This window comes from Mobula birostris, chromosome 25 (genome assembly GCF_030028105.1).
Source record: "Mobula birostris isolate sMobBir1 chromosome 25, sMobBir1.hap1, whole genome shotgun sequence".
NCBI lineage: Eukaryota > Metazoa > Chordata > Chondrichthyes > Myliobatiformes > Myliobatidae > Mobula > Mobula birostris.
In genome coordinates this window covers 50790770-50815130 of record NC_092394.1, presented here as the reverse complement: position 1 = coordinate 50815130, position 24361 = coordinate 50790770, and the positions used below count along the sequence as shown (strand labels likewise).

Sequence of the window (24361 nt, the reverse complement as noted above, 5' to 3'; positions counted from 1 at the left end):
CAGTCCGCAGGGAGCTCGGGGTCAGGACAGAGCACTGATCCAGTCCGCAGGGAGCTCGGGGTCAGGGCAGCGCACTGATCCAGTCCACAGGGAGCTCGGGGTCAGGGCAGAGCATTGATCCAGTCCGCAGGGAGCTCGGGGTTAGTGCAGGGCACCGATCCAGTCCGCAGGGAGCTCGGGATCAGGGCAGAGCACTGATCCAGCCCGCAGGGAGCTCAGGGTCAGGGCAGGCACTGATCCAGTCCGCAGGGAGCTCGGGGTCAGGTTACAGAGCACCGATCCAGTCCGCAGGGAGCTTGGGGTCAGGTTACAGAGCACCGATCCAGTCCGCAGGGAGCTCGGGGTCAGGGTTGAGCACCGCTCCAGTCTGCAGGGAGCTCAGGGTCAGGTTAGAGGGCACCGATCCAGTCCGCAGGGAGCTCGGGGTCAGGTTGCAGAGCATAGATCCAGTCCGCAGGGAGCTCGGGGTCGGGTTACAGAGCGCTGATCCAGTCCGCAGGGAGCTCGGGGTCAGGTTACAGAGCACTGATCCAGTCCGCAGGGAGCTCGGGGTCAGGGCAGAGCACTGATCCAGTCTGCAGGGAGCTCGGAGTCAGGGCAGTGCACCGATCCAGTCCGCAGGGAGCTCGGGGTCAGGGCAGGGCACTGATCCATTCCGCAGGGAGCTCGGGGTCAGGGCAGCGCACTGATCCAGTCCACAGGGAGCTCGGGGTCAGGGCAGAGCATTGATCCAGTCCGCAGGGAGCTCGGGGTCAGGTTACAGAGGAACGATCAAGTCCGCAGGGAGATCGGGTCCAGGGCAGAGCAGTGATCCAATCCGCAGCGAGCTCGGGTCAGCGCAGAGCACCGCTCCAGTCTGCAGGGAGCTCGGGGTCAGGTTAGAGGGCACCGATCCAATCCGCAGGGAGCTCGGGGTCAGGGCAGGGCACCGATCCAGTCCGCAGGGAGCTCGGGGTCAGGTTACAGAGCACTGATGCAGTTCGCAGGGAGCTCGGGGTCAGGTTGCAGTGGACTGATCCAGTCAGCAGGGAGCTCGGGGTCAGGTTACAGAGCACTGATCCAGTCTGCAGGGAGCTCGGGGTCAGGACAGAGCACTGATCCAGTCCGCAGGGAGCTCGGGGTCAGGGCAGGGCACTCATCCAGTCCGCAGGGAGCTCGGGGTCAGGTTACAGAGGAACGATCAAGTCCGCAGGGAGCTCGGGGTCAGGGCAGGGCACTGATCCCGTCCGCAGGGAGCTTGGGGTCAGCGCAGGGCACCGATCCAGTCAGCAGGGAGCTCGGGGTCAGCGCAGGGCACCGTTCCAGTCCGCAGGGAGCTTGGGGTCAGGTTACAGAGCACTGATGCAGTTCGCAGGGAGCTCGGGGTCAGGTTACAGAGGACTGATCCAGTCAGCAGGGAGCTCGGGGTCAGGGCAGAGCACCTATCCAGTCCGCAAGGAGCTTTGGGTCAGGGCAGAGCACCGATCCAATCCGCAGGGAGCTCGGGTTCAGGTCAGAGCACCGATCCAGTCCGCAGGGAGCTTGGAGTCAGGTTGCAGAGCATAGATCCAGTCCGCAGGGAGCTCGGGGTCAGGGCAGGGCACTGATCCAGTCCGCAGGGAGCTCGGGGTCAGGGCAGAGCACTGATCCAGCCCGCAGGGAGCTTGGGGTCAGGGCAGGGCACCGATCCATTCCGCAGGGAGCTCGGGGTCAGCTTACAGAGCACTGATCCAGTTTGCAGGGAGCTCGGAGTCAAGGCAGGGCACCGATCCAGTCCGCAGGGAGCTCGGGGTCAGGGCGGGGCACTGATCCATTCCGCAGGGAGCTCGGGGTCAGGACAGGGCACTGATCCAGTCCGCAGGGAGCTCGGGGTCAGGGCAGAGCACTGATCCAGCCCGCAGGGAGCTCGGGGTCAGGGCAGGGCACCGATCCATTCCGCAGAGAGCTCGGGGTCAGGTTACAGAGGAACGATGAAGTCAGCAGGGAGATCGGGTTCAGGGCAGAGCACTGATCCAATCCGCAGGGAGCTCGGGGTCAGCGCAGAGCACCGCTCCAGTCTGCAGGGAGCTCAGGGTCAGGGCAGAGCCACCGATCCAGTCCGCAAGGAGCTCGGGGTCAGTTTAGAGGGCACCGATCCAATCCGCAGGGAGCTCGGGGTCAGGGCAGGGCACCGATCCAGTCCGCAGGGAGCTCGGGGTCAGGTTACAGAGCACTGATCCAGTCCGCAGGGAGCTCGGGGTCAGGTTGCAGAGCACTGATGCAGTTCGCAGGGAGCTCGGGGTCAGGTTACAGAAGACTGATCCAGTCAGCAGGGGGCTCGGGTTCAGGGCAGAGCGCCGATCCAGTCTGCAAGGAGCTCGGGGTCAGGTTAGAGGGCACCGATCCAATCCGCAGGGAGCTCGGGGTCAGGGCAGGGCACGGATCCAGTCCGCAGGGAGCTCGGGGTCAGGTTACAGAGGACTGATCCAGTCAGCAGGGAGCTCGGGGTCAGGGCAGAGCACCGATCCAATCCGCAGGGAGCTCGGGTTCAGGTCAGAGCACCGATCCAGTCCGCAGGGAGCTCGGAGTCAGGTTGCAGAGCATAGATCCAGTCCGCAGGGAGCTCGGGGTCAGGACAGAGCCCTGATCCAGTCCGCAGGGAGCTCGGGGTCAGGGCAGGGCACTGATCCAGTCCGCAGGGAGCTCGGGGTCAGGGCAGAGCACCGATCCAGTCCGCAGGGAGCTCGGGGTCAGGTTAGAGGGCACGGATCCAATCCGCAGGGAGCTCGGGGTCAGGGCAGGGCACCGATCCAGTCCGCAGGGAGCTCGGGGTCAGGTTACAGAGCACTGATCCAGTCAGCAGGGAGCTCGGGGTCAGGTTACAGAGCACTGATGCAGTTCGCAGGGAGCTCGGGGTCAGGTTACAGAGGACTGATCCAGTCAGCAGGGAGCTCGGGGTCTTGGCAGAGCACCGATCCAGTCTGCAAGGAGCTCGGGGTCAGGGCAGACCACCGATCCAATCCGCAGGGAGCTCGGGTTCAGGTCAGAGCACCGATCCAGTCTGCAGGGAGCTCGGAGTCAGGTTGCAGAGCATAGATCCAGTCCGCAGGGAGCTCGGGGTCAGGACAGAGCACTGATCCAGTCCGCAGGGAGCTCGGGGTCAGGGCAGAGCACTGATCCAGCCCGCAGGGAGCTCGGGGTCAGGGCAGGGCACCGATCCATTCCGCAGGGAGCTCGGGGTAGGTTACAGAGCACTGATCCAGTCCGCAGGGAGCTCGGGGTCAGGTTACAGAGCACTGATGCAGTTCGCAGGGAGCTCGGGGTCAGGTTACAGAGGACTGATCCAGTCAGCAGGGAGCTCGGGGTCAGGGCAGAGTACCGATCCAGTCCGCAGGGAGCTCGGGGTCAGGTTACAGAGTGTTGATCCAGTCCGCAGCGAGCTCGGAGTCAGTTTACAGAGCATTGATCCAGTCCGCAGGGAGCTCGGGGTCAGGTTACAGAGCACTGATGCAGTTCGCAGGGAGCTCGGGGTCAGGGCAGAGCACCGATCCAATCCGCAGGGAGCTCGGGTTCAGGTCAGAGCACCGATCCAGTCCGCAGGGAGCTCGGAGTCAGGTTGCAGAGCATAGATCCAGTCCGCAGGGAGCTCGGGGTCAGGACAGAGCACTGATCCAGTCCGCAGGGAGCTCGGGGTCAGGGCAGCGCACTGATCCAGTCCACAGGGAGCTCGGGGTCAGGGCAGAGCATTGATCCAGTCCGCAGGGAGCTCGGGGTTAGTGCAGGGCACCGATCCAGTCCGCAGGGAGCTCGGGATCAGGGCAGAGCACTGATCCAGCCCGCAGGGAGCTCAGGGTCAGGGCAGGGCACTGATCCAGTCCGCAGGGAGCTCGGGGTCAGGTTACAGAGCACCGATCCAGTCCGCAGGGAGCTTGGGGTCAGGTTACAGAGCACCGATCCAGTCCGCAGGGAGCTCGGGGTCAGGGTTGAGCACCGCTCCAGTCTGCAGGGAGCTCAGGGTCAGGTTAGAGGGCACCGATCCAGTCCGCAGGGAGCTCGGGGTCAGGTTGCAGAGCATAGATCCAGTCCGCAGGGAGCTCGGGGTCGGGTTACAGAGCGCTGATCCAGTCCGCAGGGAGCTCGGGGTCAGGTTACAGAGCACTGATCCAGTCCGCAGGGAGCTCGAGGTCAGGGCAGAGCACTGATCCAGTCTGCAGGGAGCTCGGAGTCAGGGCAGTGCACCGATCCAGTCCGCAGGGAGCTCGGGGTCAGGGCAGGGCACTGATCCATTCCGCAGGGAGCTCGGGGTCAGGGCAGCGCACTGATCCAGTCCACAGGGAGCTCGGGGTCAGGGCAGAGCATTGATCCAGTCCGCAGGGAGCTCGGGGTCAGGTTACAGAGGAACGATCAAGTCCGCAGGGAGATCGGGTCCAGGGCAGAGCAGTGATCCAATCCGCAGCGAGCTCGGGTCAGCGCAGAGCACCGCTCCAGTCTGCAGGGAGCTCAGGGTCAGGGCAGAGCACCGATCCAGTCCGCAGGGAGCTCGGGGTCAGGTTAGAGGGCACCGATCCAATCCGCAGGGAGCTCGGGGTCAGGTTAGAGGGCACCGATCCAATCCGCAGGGAGCTCGGGGTCAGGGCAGGGCACCGATCCAGTCCGCAGGGAGCTCGGGGTCAGGTTACAGAGCACTGATGCAGTTCGCAGGGAGCTCGGGGTCAGGTTACAGTGGACTGATCCAGTCAGCAGGGAGCTCGGGGTCAGGTTACAGAGCACTGATCCAGTCTGCAGGGAGCTCGGGGGTCAGGACAGAGCACTGATCCAGTCCGCAGGGAGCTCGGGGTCAGGGCAGGGCACTCATCCAGTCCGCAGGGAGCTCGGGGTCAGGTTACAGAGGAACGATCAAGTCCGCAGGGAGCTCGGGGTCAGGGCAGGGCACTGATCCAGTCCGCAGGGAGCTTGGGGTCAGCGCAGGGCACCGATCCAGTCAGCAGGGAGCTCGGGGTCAGCGCAGGGCACCGTTCCAGTCCGCAGGGAGCTTGGGGTCAGGTTACAGAGCACTGATCCAGTCAGCAGGGAGCTCGGGGTCAGGTTACAGAGGACTGATCCAGTCAGCAGGGAGCTCGGGGTCAGGGCAGAGCACCTATCCAGTCCGCAAGGAGCTTTGGGTCAGGGCAGAGCACCGATCCAATCCGCAGGGAGCTCGGGTTCAGGTCAGAGCACCGATCCAGTCCGCAGGGAGCTTGGAGTCAGGTTGCAGAGCATAGATCCAGTCCGCAGGGAGCTCGGGGTCAGGGCAGGGCACTGATCCAGTCCGCAGGGAGCTCGGGGTCAGGGCAGAGCACTGATCCAGCCCGCAGGGAGCTTGGGGTCAGGGCAGGGCACCGATCCATTCCGCAGGGAGCTCGGGGTCAGCTTACAGAGCACTGATCCAGTTTGCAGGGAGCTCGGAGTCAAGGCAGGGCACCGATCCAGTCCGCAGGGAGCTCGGGGTCAGGGCGGGGCACTGATCCATTCCGCAGGGAGCTCGGGGTCAGGGACAGGGCACTGATCCAGTCCGCAGGGAGCTCGGGGTCAGGGCAGGGCACCGATCCATTCCGCAGAGAGCTCGGGGTCAGGTTACAGAGGAACGATGAAGTCAGCAGGGAGATCGGGTTCAGGGCAGAGCACTGATCCAATCCGCAGGGAGCTCGGGGTCAGCGCAGAGCACCGCTCCAGTCTGCAGGGAGCTCAGGGTCAGGGCAGAGCCACCGATCCAGTCCGCAAGGAGCTCGGGGTCAGTTTAGAGGGCACCGATCCAATCCGCAGGGAGCTCGGGGTCAGGGCAGGGCACCGATCCAGTCCGCAGGGAGCTCGGGGTCAGGTTACAGAGCACTGATCCAGTCCGCAGGGAGCTCGGGGTCAGGTTGCAGAGCACTGATGCAGTTCGCAGGGAGCTCGGGGTCAGGTTACAGAAGACTGATCCAGTCAGCAGGGGGCTCGGGTTCAGGGCAGAGCACCGATCCAGTCTACAAGGAGCTCGGGGGTCAGGTTAGAGGGCACCGATCCAATCCGCAGGGAGCTCGGGGTCAGGGCAGGGCACGGATCCAGTCCGCAGGGAGCTCGGGGTCAGGTTACAGAGGACTGATCCAGTCAGCAGGGAGCTCGGGGTCAGGGCAGAGCACCCATCCAATCCGCAGGGAGCTCGGAGTCAGGTTGCAGAGCATAGATCCAGTCCGCAGGGAGCTCGGGGGTCAGGACAGAGCCCTGATCCAGTCCGCAGGGAGCTCGGGGTCAGGGCAGGGCACTGATCCAGTCCGCAGGGAGCTCGGGGTCAGGGCAGAGCACCGATCCAGTCCGCAGGGAGCTCGGGGTCAGGTTAGAGGGCACGGATCCAATCCGCAGGGAGCTCGGGGTCAGGGCAGGGCACCGATCCAGTCCGCAGGGAGCTCGGGGTCAGGTTACAGAGCACTGATCCAGTCAGCAGGGAGCTCGGGGTCAGGTTACAGAGCACTGATGCAGTTCGCAGGGAGCTCGGGGTCAGGTTACAGAGGACTGATCCAGTCAGCAGGGGAGCTCGGGGGTCTTGGCAGAGCACCGATCCAGTCTGCAAGGAGCTCGGGGTCAGGGCAGACCACCGATCCAATCCGCAGGGAGCTCGGGTTCAGGTCAGAGCACCGATCCAGTCTGCAGGGAGCTCGGAGTCAGGTTGCAGAGCATAGATCCAGTCCGCAGGGAGCTCGGGGTCAGGACAGAGCACTGATCCAGTCCGCAGGGAGCTCGGGGTCAGGGCAGAGCACTGATCCAGCCCGCAGGGAGCTCGGGGTCAGGGCAGGGCACCGATCCATTCCGCAGGGAGCTCGGGGTAGGTTACAGAGCACTGATCCAGTCCGCAGGGAGCTCGGGGTCAGGTTACAGAGCACTGATGCAGTTCGCAGGGAGCTCGGGGTCAGGTTACAGAGGACTGATCCAGTCAGCAGGGAGCTCGGGGTCAGGGCAGAGTACCGATCCAGTCCGCAGGGAGCTCGGGGTCAGGTTACAGAGTGTTGATCCAGTCCGCAGCGAGCTCGGAGTCAGTTTACAGAGCATTGATCCAGTCCGCAGGGAGCTCGGGGTCAGGTTACAGAGCACTGATCCAGTCCGCAGGGAGCTCGGGGTCAGGTTACAGAGCACTGATCCAGTCAGCAGGGAGCTCGGGGTCAGGTTACAGAGCACTGATGCAGTTCGCAGGGAGCTCGGGGTCAGGTTACAGAGGACTGATCCAGTCAGCAGGGAGCTCGGGGTCTTGGCAGAGCACCGATCCAGTCTGCAAGGAGCTCGGGGTCAGGGCAGACCACCGATCCAATCCGCAGGGAGCTCGGGTTCAGGTCAGAGCACCGATCCAGTCTGCAGGGAGCTCGGAGTCAGGTTGCAGAGCATAGATCCAGTCCGCAGGGAGCTCGGGGTCAGGACAGAGCACTGATCCAGTCCGCAGGGAGCTCGGGGTCAGGGCAGAGCACTGATCCAGCCCGCAGGGAGCTCGGGGTCAGGGCAGGGCACCGATCCATTCCGCAGGGAGCTCGGGGTAGGTTACAGAGCACTGATCCAGTCCGCAGGGAGCTCGGGGTCAGGTTACAGAGCACTGATGCAGTTCGCAGGGAGCTCGGGGTCAGGTTACAGAGGACTGATCCAGTCAGCAGGGAGCTCGGGGTCAGGGCAGAGTACCGATCCAGTCCGCAGGGAGCTCGGGGTCAGGTTACAGAGTGTTGATCCAGTCCGCAGCGAGCTCGGAGTCAGTTTACAGAGCATTGATCCAGTCCGCAGGGAGCTCGGGGTCAGGTTACAGAGCACTGATCCAGTCTGCAGGGAGCTCGGGGTCAGGACAGAGCACTGATCCAGTCCGCAGGGAGCTCGGGGTCAGGGCAGGGCACTCATCCAGTCCGCAGGGAGCTCGGGGTCAGGTTACAGAGGAACGATCAAGTCCGCAGGGAGCTCGGGGTCAGGGCAGAGTACCGATCCATTCCGCAGGGAGCTCGGGGTCAGGTTACAGAGTGTTGATCCAGTCCGCAGGGAGCTCGGAGTCAGGTTACAGAGTATTGATCCAGTCCGCAGGGAGCTCGGGCTCAGGTTGCAGAGCACTGATCCAGTCTGCAGGAAACTCGGGGTCAGGACAGAGCACTGATCCAGTCCGCAGGGAGCTCGGGGTCAGGGCAGGGCCCCGTTCCAGTCCGCAGGGAGCTTGGGGTCAGGTTACAGAGCACTGATCCAGTCCGCAGGGAGCTCGGAGTCATGGCAGGGCACCGATCCAGTCCGCAAGGATCTCGGGGTCAGGTTACAGAACATTGATCCAGTCCGCAGGGAGCTCGGGGTCAGGGCAGTGCACCAATCCAGTCTGCAGGGAGCTCAGGGTCAGGTTACAGAGCATTGATCCAGTCCGCAGGGAGCTCGGGGTCAGGGCAGGGCACCGATCCAGTCCGCAGGGAGCTCGGGGTCAGGGCAGAGCACTGATCCAGTCCACAGGGAGCTCGGGGTCAGGGCAGGGCACCGATCCAGTCTGCAGGGAGCTCGAGGTCAGGGCAGAGCGTTGATCCAGTCCGCAGGGAGATCGGGGTCAGGACAGAGCACCGATCCAGTCCGCAGGGATCTCGGTATCAGGGCAGAGTACTGATCCAGTCCACAGGGAGCTCGAGGTCAGGGCAGTGCACTGATCCAGCCCGCAGGGAGCTCGGGGTCAGGGCAGGGCACTGATCCAGTCCGCAGGGAGCTCGGGGTCAGGTTACAGAGCACCGATCCAGTCCGCAGGGAGCTCGGTGTCAGGTTACAGAGCACCGATCCAGTCCACAGGGAGCTCGGGGTCAGGTTACAGAGCATTGATCCAGTCCACAGGGAGCTCGGGGTCAGGGCAGAGCATTGATCCAATCCACAGGGAGATCGGGTTCAGGGCAGAGCACTGATCCAGTCCGCAGGGAGATCGGGTTCAGGGCAGAGCACTGATCCAGTCCGCAGGGAGCTCGGGGTCGGGTTACAGAGCGCTGATCCAGTCCGCAGGGAGCTCGGGGTCAGGATACAGAGGACTGATCCAGTCAGCAGGGAGCTCGGGGTCAGGTTACAGGGCACCGATCCAGTCCGCAGGGAGCTCGGGGTCAGGTTACAGAGCATTGATCCAGTCCGCAGGGAGATCGGGGTCAGGTTACAGAGCATTGATCCAGTTCGCAGGGAGCTCGGGGTCAGGGCAGAGCACCGATCCAGTCCGCAGGGAGCTCGGGGTCAGGGCAGAGCATTGATCCAGTCCGCAGGGAGCTCGGGGTCAGGGCAGCGCACTGATCCAGTCCGCAGGGAGCTCGGGGTCAGGGCAGAGCATTGATCCAATCCGCAGGGATTTCGGGGTCAGGATACAGAGCATTGATCCAGTCTGCAGGGAGCTCAGCGTCAGGGCAGGGCACCTATTCAGTCCGCAGGGAGCTCAGGGTCAGGTTACAGAACATTGATCCAGTCCGCAGGGAGCTCGGGGTCAGGGCAGGGCATTGATCCAGTCTTCAGGGAGCTCGGGGTCAGGGCAGAGCATTGATCCAGTCCGCAGGGTGCTCGGGGTCAGGTTACAGGGCACCGATCCAGTCCGCAGGGAGCTCGGGGTCAGGTTACAGAGCATTGATCCAGTCCGCAGGGAGCTCGGGGTCAGGTTACAGAGCACTCGTCCAGTCCGCAGGGAGATCGGGGTCAGGTTACAGAGCATTGATCCAGTCCGCAGGGAGCTCGGGTCAGGGCAGAGCATTGATGCAGTCCGCAGGGAGCTCGGGGTCAGGGCAGGGCACTGATCCAGTCCGCAGGGAGCTCGGGGTCAGGGCAGAGCATTGATCCAATCCGCAGGGAGCTCAGGGTCAGGTTACAGAACATTGATCCAGTCCTCAGGGAGCTCGGGGACAGGGCAGGGCATTGATCCAGTCCGCAGGGAGCTCGGGGTCAGGTTACAGAGCACAGATCCAGTCCGCGGGGAGATCTGGGTCAGGGCAGAGCACCGATCCAATCCGCAGGGAGCTCGGGTTCAGGGCAGGGCACCGATCCAGTCCACAGTGTGATTGGGTTCAGGGCAGAGCACCGATCCAGTCCACAGGGAGCTCGGTGTCGGGTTAGAGGGCACCGATGCAGTCCGCAGGGAGCTTGGGGTCAGGTTACAGAGGACTGATCCAGTCCGCAGGGAGCTCGGGGTCAGGTTACAGAGCACTGCTGCAGTCTGCAGGGAGCTCGGTGTTAGTGCAGGGCACCGATCCAGTCCGCAGGGAGCTCAGGGTCAGGACAGTGCACTGATCCAGCCCGCAGGGAGCTCGGGGTCAGGGCAGGGCACTGATCCAGCCCGCAGGGAGCTCGGGGTCAGGGCAGGGCACTGATCCAATCCGCAGGGAGCTCGGGGTCAGGTTACAGAGCACCGATCCAGTCCGCAGGGAGCTCGGGGTCAGGTTACAGAGCACCGATCCAGTCCGCATGGAGATCGGCGTCAGGATACAGATCACTGATCCAGTCCGCAGGGAGCTCGGAGTCAGGTTACAGAGCGCTGATCCAGTCCGCAGGGAGCTCGGGGTCAGGGCAGGGCACTGATTCATCTGCCGGGAGCTCAGGGTCAGGTTACAGAGCACTGATCCAGTCCGCAGGGAGCTCGGAGTCAGGGCAGGGCACCGATCCAGTCCGCTGGGAGCTCGGGGTCAGGGCAGAGCATTGATACAGTCCGCAGGGAGCTCGGACTCAGGTTACAGAGCACTGATCCAGTCCGCAGGGAGCTCGGGGTCAGGATACAGAGCATTGATCCAGTCCGCAGGGAGCTCGGGGTCAGGGCAGACCATTGATCCAGTCCGCAGGGAGCTCCGGGTTAGGGCAGAGTATTGATCCAGTCCGCAGGGAGCTCAGGGTCAGGTTACAGAGCACCGATCCAGTCCGCAGGGAGCTCTGGGTCAGGTTAGAGGGCACCGATCCAATCCGCAGGGAGCTCGGGGTCAGGGCAGTGCACCGATCCAGTCCGCACGGAGCTCAGGGTCAGGTTACAGAGCACTGATCCAGTCCGCAGGGAGCTCGGGGTCAGGTTACAGAGCACTAATCCAGTCCGCAGGGAGCTCGGGGTCAGGTTACAGAGCACTGATCCAGTTCGCAGGGAGCTCGGGGTCAGGTTACAGAGGACTGATCCAGTCAGCAGGGAGCTCGGGGTCAGGGCAGAGCATTGATCCAGTCCGCAGGGAGCTCGGGGTCAGGGCAGAGCATTGATCCAGTCCGTAGGGAGATCGGGGTCAGGTTACAGGGCACCGATCCAGTCCGCAGGGAGCTCGGGGTCAGGTTACAGAGCATTGATCCAGTCAGCAGGGAGCTCGGGGTCAGGTTACAGAGGACTGATCCAGTCAGCAGGGAGCTCGGGGTCAGGGCAGAGCATTGATCCAGTCCGCAGGGAGCTCGGGGTCGGGTTACAGAGCGCTGATCCACTCCGCAGGGAGCTCGGGGTCAGGATACAGAGGACTGATCCAGTCTTCAGGGAGCTCAGGGTCAGGTTACAGGGCACCGATCCAGTCCGCAGGGAGCTCGGGGTCAGGTTACAGGGCACCGATCCAGTCCGCAGGGAGCTCGGGGTCAGGTTACAGAGCATTGATCCAGTCCGCAGGGAGCTCGGGGTCAGGTTACAGAGCAGTGGTCTAGTCCGCAGGGAGATCGGGGTCAGGTTACAGAGCATTGATCCAGTCCGCAGGGAGCTCGGGGTCAGGGCAGAGCATTGATCCAATCCGCAGGGAGCTCTGTGTCAGGGCAGGGCACTGATCCTGTCCGCAGGCAGCTTGGGGTCAGGGCAGAGCATTGATCCAGTCCGCAGGGATTTCGGGGTCAGGATACAGAGCATTGATCCAGTCTGCAGGGAGCTCAGCGTCAGGGCAGGGCACCTATTCAGTCCGCAGGGAGCTCAGGGTCAGGTTACAGAACATTGATCCAGTCCGCAGGGAGCTCGGGGTCAGGGCAGGGCATTGATCCAGTCCGCAGGGAGCTCGGGGTCAGGTTACAGAGCACCGATCCAGTCCGCAGGGAGCTCGGGGTCAGGTTACAGAGCACCGATCCAGTCCGCAGGGAGCTCGGGGCAGGTCAGAGCACTGATCCAGTCTGCAGGGAGCACGGGGTCAGGTTACATAGCATTGATCCAGTCTGCAGGGAGATCGTGGTCAGGTTACAGAGCATTGATCCAGTCCGCAGGGAGTTTGGGGTCAGGTTACAGATAACTAATCCAGTCCGCAGGGAGCTCGGAGTCTGGTTACAGAGCACTGATCCAGTCCGCAGGGAGTTCGGGGTCAGGTTACAGAGCACTGATCCAGTCCGCAGGGAGCTCGGGGTCAGGGCAGGGCACTGATCCAGTCCAAAGGGAGCTCGGGGTCAGTTTACTGAGCATTGATCTAACCGCAGGGAGCTCGGGGTCAGGTTACAGAGGACTGATCCAGTCAGCAGGGAGCTCGGGGTCAGGTTACAGAGGACTGATCCAGTCAGCAGGGAGCTCGGGGTCAGGTTACAGGGTATTGATCCAGTCAGCAGGGAGTTCGGGGTCAGGGCAGAGCACCGATCCAGTCTGCAGGGAGCTCGAGGTCAGGGCAGAGCATTGATCCAGTCCGCAGGGAGATCGGGGTCAGGGCAGAGCACCGATCCAGGCCGCAGGGAGCTCGGGGTCAGGATACAGGGCACCGATCCAATCCGCAGGGAGATCGGGTTCAGGGCAGAGCATTGTTCCAATCCGCAGGGAGCTCGGGGTCAGGGCAGAGCAGCGATCCAGTCCGCAGGGAGCTCGGGGTCAGGGCAGGGCACTGATTCATCTGCCGGGAGCTCAGGGTCAGGTTACAGAGCACTGATCCAGTCCGCAGGGAGCTCGGAGTCAGGGCAGGGCACCGATCCTGTCCGCTGGGAGCTCGGGGTCAGGGCAAAGCATTGATACAGTCCGCAGGGAGCTCGGGCTCAGGTTACAGAGCACTGATCCAGTCCGCAGGGAGCTCGGGGTCAGGATACAGAGCATTGATCCAGTCCGCAGGGAGCTCCGGGTTAGGGCAGAGTATTGATCCAGTCCGCAGGGAGCTCGGGGTCAGGGCAGAGCACCCATCCAATCCGCAGGGAACTCGGTGTCAGGGCAGGGCACTGTTCCAATCCGCAGGGAGCTCGGGGTCAGCGCAGAGCACCGCTCCAGTCTGCAGGGAGCTCGGGGTCAGGTTAGAGCACCGATCCAGTCCGCAGGGAGCTCGGGGTCAGGTTAGAGGGCACCGATCCAATCCGCAGGGAGCTCGGGGTCAGGGCAGTGCACCGATCCAGTCCGCACGGAGCTCAGGGTCAGGTTACAGAGCACTGATCCAGTCCGCAGGGAGCTCGGGGTCAGGTTACAGAGGACTGATCCAGTCTGCAGGGAGCTCGGGGTCAGGGCAGAGCACCGATCCAATCCGCAGGGAGCTCGGGGTCAGGGCAGGGCACCGATCCATTCCGCAGGGAGATCGGGTTCAGGGCAGAGCACTGATCCAGTCCGCAGGGAGATCGGGGTCAGGGCAGGGCACCGATCCAATCCACAGGGAGATCGGGTTCAGGGCAGAGCACTGATCCAGTCCGCAGGGAGCTCGGGGTCGGGTTACAGAGCGCTGATCCACTCCGCAGGGAGCTCGGGGTCAGGATACAGAGGACTGATCCAGTCCGCAGGGAGCTCGGGGTCAGGTTACAGAGCACTGATCCAGTCAGCAGGGAGCTCGGGGTCAGGTTACAGAGCATTGATCCAGTCCGCAGGGAGCTCGGGGTCAGGTTACAGAGCAGTGGTCTAGTCCGCAGGGAGATCGGGGTCAGGTTACAGAGCATTGATGCAGTCCGCAGGGAGCTCGGGGTCAGGGCAGGGCACTGATCCAGTCCGCAGGGAGCTCGGGGTCAGGGCAGAGCATTGATCCAATCCGCAGGGAGCTCTGTGTCAGGGCAGGGCACTGATCCTGTCCGCAGGCAGCTTGGGGTCAGGGCAGAGCATTGATCCAGTCCGCAGGGATTTCGGGGTCAGGATACAGAGCATTGATCCAGTCTGCAGGGAGCTCAGCGTCAGGGCAGGGCACCTATTCAGTCCGCAGGGAGCTCAGGGTCAGGTTACAGAACATTGATCCAGTCCGCAGGGAGCTCGGGGTCAGGGCAGGGCATTGATCCAGTCTTCAGGGAGCTCGGGGTCAGGGCAGAGCATTGATCCAGTCCGCAGGGTGCTCGGGGTCAGGTTACAGAGCACCGATCCAGTCCGCAGGGAGCTCGGGGTCAGGTTACAGAGCATTGATCCAGTCCGCAGGGAGCTCGGGGTCAGGTTACAGAGCACTGGTCCAGTCCGCAGGGAGATCGGGGTCAGGTTACAGAGCATTGATCCAGTCCGCAGGGAGCTCGGGTCAGGGCAGAGCATTGATGCAGTCCGCAGGGAGCTCGGGGTCAGGGCAGGGCACTGATCCAGTCCGCAGGGAGCTCGGGGTCAGGGCAGAGCATTGATCCAATCCGCAGGGAGCTCAGGGTCAGGTTACAGAACATTGATCCAGTCCTCAGGGAGCTCGGGGACAGGGCAGGGCATTGATCCAGTCCGCAGGGAGCTCGGGGTCAGGTTACAGAGCACTGATCCAGTCCGCGGGGAGATCTGGGTCAGGGCAGAGCACCGATCCAATCCGCAGGGAGCTCGGGTTCAGGGCAGGGCACCGATCCAGTCCACAGGGTGATTGGGTTCAGGGCAGAGCACCGATCCAGTCCACAGGGAGCTCGGTGTCGGGTTAGAGGGCACCGATGCAGTCCGCAGGGAGCTTGGGGTCAGGTTACAGAGGACTGATCCAGTCCGCAGGGAGCTCGGGGTCAGGTTACAGAGCACTGCTGCAGTCTGCAGGGAGCTCGGTGTTAGTGCAGGGCACCGATCCAGTCCGCAGGGAGCTCAGGGGCAGGACAGTGCACTGATCCAGCCCGCAGGGAGCTCGGGGTCAGGGCAGGGCACTGATCCAGCCCGCAGGGAGCTCGGGGTCAGGGCAGGGCACTGATCCAATCCGCAGGGAGCTCGGGGTCAGGTTACAGAGCACCGATCCAGTCCGCAGGGAGCTCGGGGTCAGGTTACAGAGCACCGATCCAGTCCGCATGGAGATCGGCGTCAGGATACAGATCACTGATCCAGTCCGCAGGGAGCTCGGAGTCAGGTTACAGAGCGCTGATCCAGTCCGCAGGGAGCTCGGGGTCAGGTTACAGAGCACTGATCCAGTCCGCAGGGAGCTCGGGGTCACTTTACAGAGCATTGATCCAACCGCAGGGAGCTCGGGGTCAGGTTACAGAGCACTAATCCAGTCCGCAGGGAGCTCGGGGTCAGGTTACAGAGGACTGATCCAGTCAGCAGGGAGGTCGGGGTCAGGTTACTGAGTATTGATCCAGTCAGCAGGGAGCTCGGGGTCAGGGCAGGGCACCGATCCAGTCTGCAGGGAGCTCGAGGTCAGGGCAGAGCATTGATCCAGTCCGCAGGGAGCTCGGGGTCAGGATACAGGGCACCGATCCAATCCGCAGGGAGCTCGGGGTCAGGGCAGGGCACCGATCCAGTGCGCAGGGAGCTCGGGGTCAGGTTACAGAGCACTGATCCAGTCCGCAGGGAGCTCGGTGTCAGGTTACAGAGCACTAATCCAGTCCGCAGGGAGCTCGGGGTCAGGTTACAGAGCACTGATCCAGTTCGCAGGGAGCTCGGGGTCAGCTTACAGAGCACTGATCTAGTCCGCAAGGAGCTCGGAGTCAGGGCAGGGCACCGATCCAGTCCGCTGGGAGCTCGGGGTCAGGGCAGGGCACCGATCCAGTCCGCAGGGAGCTCGGGGTCAGGGCAGAGCAGCGATCCAGTCCGCAGGGAGCTCGGGGTCAGGGCAGGGCACTGATTCATCTGCCGGGAGCTCAGGGTCAGGTTACAGAGCACTGATCCAGTCCGCAGGGAGCTCGGAGTCAGGGCAGGGCACCGATCCAGTCCGCTGGGAGCTCGGGGTCAGGGCAGAGCATTGATACAGTCCGCAGGGAGCTCGGGCTCAGGTTACAGAGCACTGATCCAGTCCGCAGGGAGCTCGGGGTCAGGATACAGAGCATTGATCCAGTCCGCAGGGAGCTCGGGGTCAGGGCAGACCATTGATCCAGTCCGCAGGGAGCTCCGGGTTAGGGCAGAGTATTGATCCAGTCCGCAGGGAGCTCAGGGTCAGGTTACAGAGCACTGATGCAGTCCGCAGGGAGCTCGGGGTCAGGGCAGAGCACCCATCCAATCCGCAGGGAACTCGGTGTCAGGGCAGGGCACTGATCCAGTCCGCAGGGAGCTCGGGGTCAGGGCAGGGCACCGATCCAGTCCGCAGGGAGCTCGGGGTCAGGTTAGAGGGCACCGATCCAATCCGCAGGGACATCGGGTTCAGGGCAGAGCACTGTTCCAATCCGCAGGGAGCTCGGGGTCAGCGCAGAGCACCGCTCCAGTCTGCAGGGAGCTCGGGGTCAGGGTAGAGCACCGATCCAGTCCGCAGGGAGCTCGGGGTCAGGTTAGAGGGCACCGATCCAATCCGCAGGGAGCTCGGGGTCAGGGCAGTGCACCGATCCAGTCCGCACGGAGCTCAGGGTCAGGTTACAGAGCACTGATCCAGTCCGCAGGGAGCTCGGGGTCGGGTTACAGAGCGCTGATCCACTCCGCAGGGAGCTCGGGGTCAGGATACAGAGGACTGATCCAGTCAGCAGGGAGCTCAGGGTCAGGGCAGAGCACCGATCCAGTCCGCAGGGTGCTCGGGGTCAGGTTACAGGGCACCGATCCAGTCCGCAGGGAGCTCGGGGTCAGGTTACAGAGCAGTGGTCTAGTCCGCAGGGAGATCGGGGTCAGGTTACAGAGCATTGATCCAGTTCGCAGGGAGCTCGGGTCAGGGCAGAGCATTGATGCAGTCCGCAGGGAGCTCGGGGTCAGGGCAGGGCACTGATCCAGTCCGCAGGGAGCTCGGGGTCAGGGCAGAGCATTGATCCAATCCGCAGGGAGCTCTGTGTCAGGGCAGGGCACTGATCCTGTCCGCAGGCAGCTTGGGGTCAGGGCAGAGCATTGATCCAGTCCGCAAGGATTTCGGGGTCAGGATACAGAGCATTGATCCAGTCTGCAGGGAGCTCAGCGTCAGGGCAGGGCACCTATTCAGTCCGCAGGGAGCTCAGGGTCAGGTTACAGAACATTGATCCAGTCCGCAGGGAGCTCGGGGTCAGGGCAGGGCATTGATCCAGTCCGCAGGGAGCTCGGGGTCAGGTTACAGAGCACCGATCCAGTCCGCAGGGAGCTCGGGGTCAGGTTACAGAGCACCGATCCAGTCCGCAGGGAGCTCGGGGCAGGTCAGAGCACTGATCCAGTCTGCAGGGAGCACGGGGTCAGGTTACATAGCATTGATCCAGTCCGCAGGGAGATCGTGGTCAGGTTACAGAGCATTGATCCAGTCCGCAGGGAGTTTGGGGTCAGGTTACAGATAACTAATCCAGTCCGCAGGGAGCTCGGAGTCTGGTTACAGAGCACTGATCCAGTCCGCAGGGAGTTCGGGGTCAGGTTACAGAGCACTGATCCAGTCCGCAGGGAGCTCGGGGTCAGGGCAGGGCACTGATCCAGTCCAAAGGGAGCTCGGGGTCAGTTTACTGAGCATTGATCTAACCGCAGGGAGCTCGGGGTCAGGTTACAGAGGACTGATCCAGTCAGCAGGGAGCTCGGGGTCAGGTTACAGAGGACTGATCCAGTCAGCAGGGAGCTCGGGGTCAGGTTACAGGGTATTGATCCAGTCAGCAGGGAGTTCGGGGTCAGGGCAGAGCGCCGATCCGGTCTGCAGGGAGCTCGAGGTCAGGGCAGAGCATTGATCCAGTCCGCAGGGAGATCGGGGTCAGGGCAGAGCACCGATCCAGGCCGCAGGGAGCTCGGGGTCAGGATACAGGGCACCGATCCAATCCGCAGGGAGATCGGGTTCAGGGCAGAGCATTGTTCCAATCCGCAGGGAGCTCGGGGTCAGGGCAGAGCAGCGATCCAGTCCGCAGGGAGCTCGGGGTCAGGGCAGGGCACTGATTCATCTGCCGGGAGCTCAGGGTCAGGTTACAGAGCACTGATCCAGTCCGCAGGGAGCTCGGAGTCAGGGCAGGGCACCGATCCAGTCCGCTGGGAGCTCGGGGTCAGGGCAGAGCATGGATACAGTCCGCAGGGAGCTCGGGCTCAGGTTACAGAGCACTGATCCAGTCCGCAGGGAGCTCGGGGTCAGGATACAGAGCATTGATCCAGTCCGCAGGGAGCTCGGGGTCAGGGCAGACCATTGATCCAGTCCGCAGGGAGCTCAGGGTCAGGGCAGAGCACCCATCCAATCCGCAGGGAACTCGGTGTCAGGGCAGGGCACTGATCCAGTCCGCAGGGAGATCGGGGTCAGGATACAGAGCATTGATCCAGTCCGCAGGGAGCTCGGGGTCAGGGCAGACCATTGATCCAGTCCGCAGGGAGCTCCGGGTTAGGGCAGAGTATTGATCCAGTCCGCAGGGAGCTCAGGGTCAGGTTACAGAGCACTGATCCAGTCCGCAGGGAGCTCGGGGTCAGGGCAGGGCACCGATCCAGTCCGCAGGGAGCTCGGGGTCAGTTAGAGGGCACCGATCCAATCCGCAGGGACATCGGGTTCAGGGCAGAGCACTGTTCCAATCCGCAGGGAGCTCGGGGTCAGCGCAGAGCACCGCTCCAGTCTGCAGGGAGCTCGGGGTCAGGGCAGGGCACCGATCCAGTCCGCACGGAGCTCAGGGTCAGGTTACAGAGCACTGATCCAGTCCGCAGGGAGCTCGGGGTCAGGTTACAGAGCACTGATCCAGTTCGCAGGGAGCTCGGGGTCAGGTTACAGAGGACTGATCCAGTCAGCAGGGAGCTCGGGGTCAGGGCAGAGCACCAATCCAGTCTGCAGGGAGCTCGGGGTCAGGGCAGAGCACCGATCCAATCCGTAGGGAGATCGGGGTCAGGGCAGAGCACTGATCCAGTCCGCAGGGAGCTCGGGGTCGGGTTACAGAGCGCTGATCCACTCCGCAGGGAGCTCGGGGTCAGGATACAGAGCATTGATCCAGTCCGCAGGGAGCTCAGGGTCAGGGCAGAGCACCGATCCAGTCTTCAGGGAGCTCGGGGTCAGGTTACAGAGCATTGATCCAGTCCGCAGGGAGCTCGGGGTCAGGTTACAGAGCATTGATCCAGTCCGCAGGGAGCTCGGGGTCAGGTTACAGAGCAGTGGTCTAGTCCGCAGGGAGATCGGGGTCAGGTTACAGAGCATTGATCCAGTTCGCAGGCAGCTTGGGGTCAGGGCAGAGCATTGATCCAGTCCGCAGGGATTTCGGGGTCAGGATACAGAGCATTGATCCAGTCTGCAGGGAGCTCAGCGTCAGGGCAGGGCACCTATTCAGTCCGCAGGGAGCTCAGGGTCAGGTTACAGAACATTGATCCAGTCCGCAGGGAGCTCGGGGTCAGGGCAGGGCATTGATCCAGTCCGCAGGGAGCTCGGGGTCAGGTTACAGAGCACCGATCCAGTCCGCAGGGAGCTCGGGGCAGGTCAGAGCACTGATCCAGTCTGCAGGGAGCACGGGGTCAGGTTACATAGCATTGATCCAGTCCGCAGGGAGATCGTGGTCAGGTTACAGAGCATTGATCCAGTCCGCAGGGAGTTTGGGGTCAGGTTACAGATAACTAATCCAGTCCGCAGGGAGCTCGGAGTCTGGTTACAGAGCACTGATCCAGTCCGCAGGGAGTTCGGGGTCAGGTTACAGAGCACTGATCCAGTCCGCAGGGAGCTCGGGGTCAGGGCAGGGCACTGATCCAGTCCAAAGGGAGCTCGGGGTCAGTTTACTGAGCATTGATCTAACCGCAGGGAGCTCGGGGTCAGGTTACAGAGGACTGATCCAGTCAGCAGGGAGCTCGGGGTCAGGTTACAGAGGACTGATCCAGTCAGCAGGGAGCTCGGGGTCAGGTTACAGGGTATTGATCCAGTCAGCAGGGAGTTCGGGGTCAGGGCAGAGCACCGATCCGGTCTGCAGGGAGCTCGAGGTCAGGGCAGAGCATTGATCCAGTCCGCAGGGAGATCGGGGTCAGGGCAGAGCACCGATCCAGTCCGCAGGGAGCTCGGGGTCAGGTTACAGAGCACTGATCCAGTCCGCAGGGAGCTCGGGGTCAGGTTACAGAGCACTGATCCAGTCCGCAGGGAGCTCGGGGTCAGGTTACAGAGGACTGATCCAGTCCGCAGGGAGATCGGGGTCAGGGCAGAGCACCGATCCAGGCCGCAGGGAGCTCGGGGTCAGGATACAGGACACCGATCCAATCCGCAGGGAGATCGGGTTCAGGGCAGAGCATTGTTCCAATCCGCAGGGAGCTCGGGGTCAGCGCAGAGCACCGCTCCAGTCTGCAGGGAGCTCGGGGTCAGTGTAGAGCACCGATCCAGTCCGCAGGGAGCTCGGGGTCAGGTTAGAGGGCACCGATCCAATCCGCAGGGAGCTCGGGGTCAGGGCAGGGCACTGATCCAGTCCGCAGGGAGCTCGGGGTCAGGTTACAGAGCACTAATCCAGTCCGCAGGGAGCTCGGGGTCAGGGCAGAGCACCGATCCAGTCCGCAGGGAGCTCGGGGTCAGGGCAGAGCATTGATCCAGTCCGCAGGGAGCTCGGGGTCAGGGCAGGGCACTGATCCAGTCCGCAGGAAGCTCGGGGTCAGGTTACAGAGCACTGATCCAGTCCGCAGGGAGCTCGGGGTCAGGTTACAGAGGACTGATCCAGTCAGCAGGGAGCTCGGGTTCAAGGCAGAGCACCGATCCAGTCTGCAGGGAGCTCAGGGTCAGGGCAGTGCACTGATCCAGCCCGCAGGAAGCTCGGGGTCAGGGCAGGGCACTGATCCAATCCGCAGGGAGCTCGGGGTCAGGTTACAGAGCACCGATCCAGCCCGCAGGGAGCTCGGGGTCAGGGCAGGGCACTGATCCAGTCCGCAGGGAGCTCGGGATCAGGGCAGTGCACTGATCCAGCCCGCAGGAAGCTCGGGGTCAGGGCAGGGCACTGATCCAATCCGCAGGGAGCTCGGGGTCAGGTTACAGAGCACCGATCCAGTCCACAGGGAGCTCGGGGTCAGGTTACAGAGCACCGATCCAGTCCGCAGGGAGATTGGGGTCAGGTTACAGATCACTGATCCAGTCCGCAGGGAGCTCGGAGTCGGGTTACAGAGCACTGATCCAGTCCGCAGGGAGCTCGGGGTCAGGGCGGGGCACTGATCCAGTCCAAAGGGAGCTCCGGGTCAGTTTACAGAGCATTGATTCAACCGCAGGGAGCTCGGGGTCAGGTTACAGAGCACTAATCCAGTCCGCAGGGAGCTCGGGGTCAGGTTACAGAGGGCTGATCCAGGCAGCAGGGAGCTCGGGGTCAGGTTACAGAGGACTGATCCAGTCAGCAGGGAGCTCGAGGTCAGGGCAGAGCATTGATCCAGTCCGCAGGGAGATCAGGGTCAGGGCAGAGCACCGATCCAGGCCGCAGGGAGCTCAGGGTCAGGATACAGGGCACCGATCCAATCCGCAGGGAGCTCAGGGTCAGGATACAGGGCACCGATCCAATCCGCAGGGAGCTCGGGGTCAGCGCAGAGCACTGATCCAGTTCGCAGGGAGCTCGGGGTCAGTTTACAGAGCACTGATATAGTCCGCAAGGAGCTCGGAGTCAGGGCAGGGCACCGATCCAGTCCGCTGGGAGCTCGGGGGCAGGGCAGGGCACCGATCCAGTCCGCAGGGAGCTCGGGGTCAGGGCAGAGCAGCGATCCAGTCCTCAGGGAGCTTGGGGTCAGGGCAGAGCATTGATCCAGTCCGCAGGGAGCTCGGGCTCAGGTTACAGAGCACTGATCCAGTCCGCAGGGAGCTCGGGGTCAGGTTACAGAGGACTGATCCAGTCAGCAGGGAGCTCGGGGTCAGGTTACAGGGTATTGATCCAGTCAGCAGGGAGTTCGGGGTCAGGGCAGAGCACCGATCCGGTCTGCAGGGAGCTCGAGGTCAGGGCAGAGCATTGATCCAGTCCGCAGGGAGATCGGGGTCAGGGCAGAGCACCGATCCAGGCCGCAGGGAGCTCGGGGTCAGGATACAGGGCACCGATCCAATCCGCAGGGAGATCGGGTTCAGGGCAGAGCATTGTTCCAATCCGCAGGGAGCTCGGGGTCAGCGCAGAGCACCGCTCCAGTCTGCAGGGAGCTCGGGGTCAGTGTAGAGCACCGATCCAGTCCGCAGGGAGCTCGGGGTCAGGTTAGAGGGCACCGATCCAATCCGCAGGGAGCTCGGGGTCAGGGCAGGGTACCGATCCAGTCCGCAGGGAGCTCAGGGTCAGGTTACAGAGCACTGATCCAGTCCGCAGGGAGCTCGGGGTCAGGTTACAGAGCACTAATCCAGTCCGCAGGGAGCTCGGGGTCAGGTTACAGAGCACTGATCCAGTTCGCAGGGAGCTCGGGGTCAGGTTACAGAGGACTGATCCAGTCAGCAGGGAGCTCGGGGTCAGGGCAGAGCACCGATCCAGTCTTCAGGGAGCTCGGGGTCAGGGCAGAGCATTGATCCAGTCCGCAGGGAGCTCGGGGTCAGGTTTCAGAGCACTGGTCCAGTCCGCAGGGAGCTCGGGTCAGGGCAGAGCATTGATGCAGTCCGCAGGGAGCTCGGGGTCAGGGCAGGGCACTGATCCAGTCCGCAGGGAGCTCGGGGTCAGGTTACAGAGCACTGATCCAGTCCACAGGGAGCTCAGGTTCAAGGCAGAGCACCGATCCAGTCTGCAGGGAGCTCAGGGTCAGGGCAGTGCACTGATCCAGCCCGCAGGGAGCTCGGGGTCAGGGCAGGGCACTGATCCAGTCCGCAGGGATCTCGGGATCAGGGCAGTGCACTGATCCAGCCCGCAGGAAGCTCGGGGTCAGGGCAGGGCACTGATCCAATCCGCAGGGAGCTCGGTGTCAGGTTACAGAGCACCGATCCAGTCCACAGGGAGCTCGGGGTCAGGTTACACAGCACCGATCCAGTCCGCAGGGAGATCGGGGTCAGGTTACAGATCACTGATCCAGTCCGCAGGGAGCTCGGAGTCGGGTTACAGAACACTGATCCAGTCCGCAGGGAGCTCGGGGTCAGGTTACAGAGCACTGATCCAGTCCGCAGGGAGCTCGGGTCAGGGCAGAGCATTGATGCAGTCCGCAGGGAGCTCGGGGTCAGGGCAGGGCACTGATCCAGTCCGCAGGGAGCTCGGGGTCAGGTTACAGATCACCGATCCAATCCGCAGGGAGCTCGGGGTCAGGTTACAGAGCACTGATCCAGTCCGCAGGGAGCTCGGGGTCAGGTTACAGAGGACTGATCCAGTCCGCAGGGAGCTCAGGTTCAAGGCAGAGCACCGATCCAGTCTGCAGGGAGCTCAGGGTCAGGGCAGTGCACTGATCCAGCCCGCAGGGAGCTCGGGGTCAGGGCAGGGCACTGATCCAGTCCGCAGGGAGCTCAGGGTCAGGGCAGAGCACCGATCCAGTCTTCAGGGAGCTCGGGGTCAGGTTACAGAGCATTGATCCAGTCCGCAGGGAGCTCGGGGTCAGGTTACAGAGCATTGATCCAGTCCGCAGGGAGCTCGGGGTCAGGTTACAGAGCATTGATCCAGTCCGCAGGGAGCTCGGGGTCAGGTTACAGAGCAGTGGTCTAGTCCGCAGGGAGATCGGGGTCAGGTTACAGAGCATTGATCCAGTTCGCAGGGAGCTCGGGGTCAGGGCAGAGCATTGATCCAGTCCGCAGGGATTTCGGGGTCAGGATACAGAGCATTGATCCAGTCTGCAGGGAGCTCAGCGTCAGGGCAGGGCACCTATTCAGTCCGCAGGGAGCTCAGGGTCAGGTTACAGAACATTGATCCAGTCCGCAGGGAGCTCGGGGTCAGGGCAGGGCATTGATCCAGTCCGCAGGGAGCTCGGGGTCAGGTTACAGAGCACCGATCCAGTCCGCAGGGAGCTCGGGGCAGGTCAGAGCACTGATCCAGTCTGCAGGGAGCACGGGGTCAGGTTACATAGCATTGATCCAGTCCGCAGGGAGATCGTGGTCAGGTTACAGAGCATTGATCCAGTCCGCAGGGAGTTTGGGGTCAGGTTACAGATAACTAATCCAGTCCGCAGGGAGCTCGGAGTCTGGTTACAGAGCACTGATCCAGTCCGCAGGGAGTTCGGGGTCAGGTTACAGAGCACTGATCCAGTCCGCAGGGAGCTCGGGGTCAGGGCAGGGCACTGATCCAGTCCAAAGGGAGCTCGGGGTCAGTTTACTGAGCATTGATCTAACCGCAGGGAGCTCGGGGTCAGGTTACAGAGGACTGATCCAGTCAGCAGGGAGCTCGGGGTCAGGTTACAGAGGACTGATCCAGTCAGCAGGGAGCTCGGGGTCAGGTTACAGGGTATTGATCCAGTCAGCAGGGAGTTCGGGGTCAGGGCAGAGCACCG

The 24361-nt window shown here is 63.1% G+C and overlaps 1 protein-coding gene across 3 annotated transcripts in view; it reads left to right on the top strand.

Annotated features, from left to right (window-relative positions):
• The window catches only part of LOC140187564 (linker for activation of T-cells family member 2-like), a 244908-nt gene that overhangs the window by 157260 nt on the left and 63287 nt on the right, over positions 1-24361 (top strand). The gene's annotated exons all lie outside the window — the stretch shown is intronic.